The sequence below is a fragment of the Xenopus tropicalis genome, chromosome 8 (assembly GCF_000004195.4).
Source record: "Xenopus tropicalis strain Nigerian chromosome 8, UCB_Xtro_10.0, whole genome shotgun sequence".
Lineage (NCBI taxonomy): Eukaryota > Metazoa > Chordata > Amphibia > Anura > Pipidae > Xenopus > Xenopus tropicalis.
The window spans coordinates 21,256,767-21,261,395 of NC_030684.2; the positions used below are offsets into that span (position 1 = coordinate 21,256,767).

The 4,629-nt window shown below is 42.9% G+C and overlaps 1 long non-coding RNA gene across 1 annotated transcript; it reads left to right on the forward strand.

Annotated features, from left to right (window-relative positions):
- Positions 1-506: 506 nt before the first annotated feature.
- LOC101732456 lies at positions 507-3,296 on the forward strand. The gene is made up of 4 exons (XR_004219780.1): positions 507-672; positions 1,051-1,200; positions 1,587-1,681; positions 3,230-3,296. It is a non-coding gene; the product is annotated as an uncharacterized LOC101732456 (long non-coding RNA).
- The last annotated feature ends 1,333 nt before the right edge of the window (positions 3,297-4,629 follow it).

Consider the following 4,629-nt stretch of genomic DNA (forward strand, 5'->3'; position numbering starts at 1 on the left):
TTTTGCTCTACACTGTCATGTAACACAGACTGCAGGGTTTATTTTATGATCCTTTTCCCAGTGCAGCATAAAAGCTTTACCCAGTGGAGCCCTAAGCAGGCCTGTACCCTCAACTATATCATGGGAAACATCATATATTTATATGGTAGAATTCCTATAAAACTCTATTCGGTTCATACGCTGCCCCTGTGCAAGTTTTGCTGCTCGTGCAACAGTATTGCCATTCCCCTGCTCAGATTAAATCCTGCCTGCTCATTGCTCAGGCTTCATCCCCGTGCAAGTGGTGCGAGTGTACAAGGACAGCACAGGGGAAGGGGAAAGTGAAGAGGGAAGAACAGCTAAAGCGAAGCTGCACAATGCTGCTGTTATATGCTGAATGTGGCCTTTATACAATGTCTGACAAACTGGAAGCCTCACTTTGTCCCTATTTGGGAAAACTGAATTTCCTTGTTTTTTTCCCCCCTTGATTTCTGCAGTGAGATTTGGGCACGTTTCCTGGCCTTGGTAAGTAACATTGGAGATGTAGCTAGTATACTGAAAGTGGGAAAAAGGAGACACACAGCATTCAAGGAGGGGTATGAAGGGAAGGAGACAGCACTCCTTGTGGATAGATACACATTTATGGACCTGTACCCCTGCTCCACAAGTGAACTGAAAGCTTTGGGATACAAGGTATGTCGGGATCAGGGTTTGTACCTGCATATAGCTATCCCGCCTTTTCTCCATTATGGGAATGATGTTAAATTCATATATTAACGTGGTGCTTAGGCTTATCTCTGGGCTCTAGTATATGTGCCAGCAGCTGCTGTCCCTTACCGCTCCCATGCCTTTATACCTAGCAGAGACACATTTATTTCTTTCACTCCCTTCACGTTTGCTTCTCTTTTTCAAGATTCTCAGGCAACAGCAAACTGCTGCTTGATTAACTAATAAAGGAACAGATATGGCTGGTTGCTATTGGCGGCTTGCAGTATTGTCAATTAGCACAAGGAAATGTGTCTTTTCCTCACTCCTAACTTATTGCCAGTAATGTCTCATTCTTATTTCTAGGATGTACCGAGAGCCAAACTGGCAGCACTAATCCCAGACCCTGTGGTAGCTCCATCCATAGCCCCTTCGCTGAAAGACGATGTTGAAAACCAGAGTATCCCAAACCTGACACGTCCCAGATGATCCCTTTCCAGCTGCGACATTTAGCTCGTAAGCCTTTTTACAGCAAACTGATTGCTTCAACCAGGAAAATCTTTTGAGCACTTTTATTTGCTGATTGAAACTAGTTGCTTCTTTTTCTACTAATCCATTCCGGGGGGTGCCGTGCCTCCATGCACACCATGTTATCTGCCTGGGAGTGCTGCACATTTGCCCGCTGCCATTGGTCACTTTAGTAATCGCACTCCCGTTTCCTTTTTATAGGGCTGCATATAAATAACCTGCAGATATATTCCTGTGACTTAAGGAAAATGTCCTTTACTCTTAAATGTGCATGAAAACCAAAGGCGACTGCATAATTTCAAGAGCTGATAGTGTTGGCTTGCAGAACAGCCGCATGTAATAACCACCAAAAACAATATTTTTCTGTTCTGTAGCACCTGGACTCCATCCTGTTCCTGGCGGAGTATTCCCAGTCCCTCCAGCTGCAGTGATCCTAATGAAGCTGCTTCCTACCCCTATTTACTTCCAGGTTAGTGTGTAATTTTGCTTTTTTTTGACAATGTAGGGGTTGTTACCTTTGCTTTGACAGCCAGGAGAGGAGGGGAGGGCCGCAATAGAGATGGGCCACAGAGGATACGTTCTTCTCTAGCTGTTGGTGGCCCATCATTACTGGGACCATGGCTTCTATCAGCAATCATGTGGCCCTATTCTACTAAGTAAATAGGATGATCCCCAGCGAGGGGGGCCAACTATCAATCCATTGGTCACCTGCGGCCCTTGGACCCTGCTAGCAAGAATAATGGGGCCCCAGTGAAAATAAAGTGACCTGCAGAAGAAAGCATGGTCACACCCCCTGATCCACCCCAGTCACCCATAATACAACAATATGCCCAATTGATGTCCAGGCAACAAATCAAGCCTCATTTTATAAAAGGGGTTTTTACTGTAATATTTAGCTAAACATTTGCATTTTTAGGCCAATCATTCTGAGTACTGTTGGGTGGGATTATGAATTAAAAGTTTAATTCTTTCATCTCTTTAGCCCCAAATTTTACACCCGCCACCTTACCAATGAGATTGTGCTATACCATAGCATCGTACAACTATTTAGCAGCCCATTGTTACAAAGGAGAGACCATATAACGTCCATAGTGATTCTTAAGGGTGCTGAGCTTTGTTTGCCTGCAGACATGATTGGTTTAGCAGCCAACGCAGAAAACAGGCCCAATTGCCTTTCCAACCAATGACACTTTTGCATTCGAGAACACAGGAGAACTTTTCAGCAGCACCAAGGCGCATGTGCTGGGGCAAACAGTTATAGCCAATGGTGGGTGCCTAGCAAATTGCCCCCACCCTCTTATGCATTAATGCAATACCACTAACAGCCTCCAGACTCTACATTAAAACTTATGGGGTGACTGCTAATGATGGAAACCCAATGCAGATCAAGTTAAATCACCTTTTTGCCTGCTGGGACCTGCCATTCCTCTGCCCAAATAATAATACTCATGGCAATGGCTTGTATATCAGCTGCTCTCATCCAGGGCAATAGTCTTCTACTAACAGAGACATGTTTATGTGTCTGTTTCTCCTAGGCCCAAAGGGTTCTATTGGCAGAGACATGTTTATGCGTCTGTTTCTCCTAGGCCCAAAGGGTTCTATTGGCAGAGACATGTTTATGGGTCTGTTTCTCCTAGGCCCAAAGGGTTCTATTGGCAGAGACATGTTTATGGGTCTGTTTCTCCTAGGCCCAAAGGGTTCTATTGGCAGAGACATGTTTATGGGTCTGTTTCTCCAAGGACCAAAGATCTCTAATGGCAGAGACATATTTATGGGATTGTCCTTGAGCCCAAAATGTAACAAGGGTATTAATTTAATAATAAGTCTTCCGTTCCTCTTAAACCCAGATATATATATATATATGCACCATCTATCCTTTTATGTGAATTTTAAATATGTGTTGAGTTGAAATTACCCTTCAAGGCTTTGGCCACTGACCAAAGCTCTGAGCTCAGTGACGGTCACTAGGTCTGGGTTCAAACATGGCTAATTCCCTGTTCACATTTCTTCACCTTAGGATCTTCCCTCACCCATTTCTCCCACCCCTGATTCCGACAAATGATGGCACTTAATTTTAATTAAACTGCTGAATTGCATCAATATGTCTCATTAGGGCGGGCCTGATACATTCCATTCAGGTAAGAATACACAAAACCAACTATTTTATAAATAACATTTCCACATCATATTAAAAATATGGGGTTCGAATTCCTGATACAGTATGGGATCCCTAATCCAGAAACCCATTAACCAGAAAGCTCTGAATTACAGAAAGCCCGTCTTCCATAGACTCAAATAATTCAGAATTTTAAAACTGATTTCCGTTTTCTCTGTAGTAATAAAAAAACAGCATCTTGTAATTGATCCCAACTACAGGCAAAACAATCCTATTGGGTTTAATTAATGTTTTATTGATTTTTTAGTAGACTTAAGGTACGGAAAGACCCATTATCCGGAATACCCTTGGTCTCGAGCGTTCTGGATAACGGGTCCTATACCTGTATTGCATTTTGTTGTCTTTATTATGGAGGATGCTTAAGCTGCCATACAAGGGAGGAGCTGATATCTGTGCAGTTACCATTCAAGGGGAGGGCAGATTTGAACCTTGGGCCAATTATCGGATAACACTGGAGGGAACCTTTATTTTGGACACCACTATCTTTGCCCAATGGGGTTTCATAAACCTTCCTATCTGACTTAGCCCATATTAGTCAGGGATGCTATTGTTTTGGCCCCTTACATGGTCCAATCTTCTTTTTCATCTGATTCCCCCCCATCATTTACCTAGGATTTATGCTCCTATGACAAAAATGTTTCTACTGTGCCCCAAACTAAAACTCCCAGTCCGTTATTTCATACTATGCAGCAACACAGAAGTGAAGCTCTGTGTCTAGGGCCACGTGGATCCAACAACATATTTGAGGACCCCAAGGGGCACATGTAAGATCGCTTGAGCCTCTTGGTTGGAGCAATCATAAAGGAAACCCTGCGTAAGTTTTTGGGTAAAAATACCTCGTTAGTTAGGTTTTCCTTCCCCGAGCAGGCTCTTATAAATAAGAAAAAGTTCAGCCAAACAAAGGAAAAAACCTCAACTAAGCAAGTATTTTAATCCCTTTATTTGGTTTCTTAACTTACGCGGGGTTTCCTTTAAGTTTCCTTTCCTAAGCCAAGGGGCTCAATCGATCATACACGTGCCCCTAATATATAAACAAGAGCCTGTAATTGATAGTTACATTAGTTTTGCTAGGATTGAAGGATAACACTTAGGAATGCTCGAGGGGTCGGACCCTAAACCCACATGAGAGTTCCCAAACAAATCCATGATTTCTTCATCCGAATAGCACGAATCAGGTTTTTCTTTTTCCCCCAAAAAATAAAGAGCTTTTTGGACAAGCTTTTTTTTTTATTGCCCAGGGA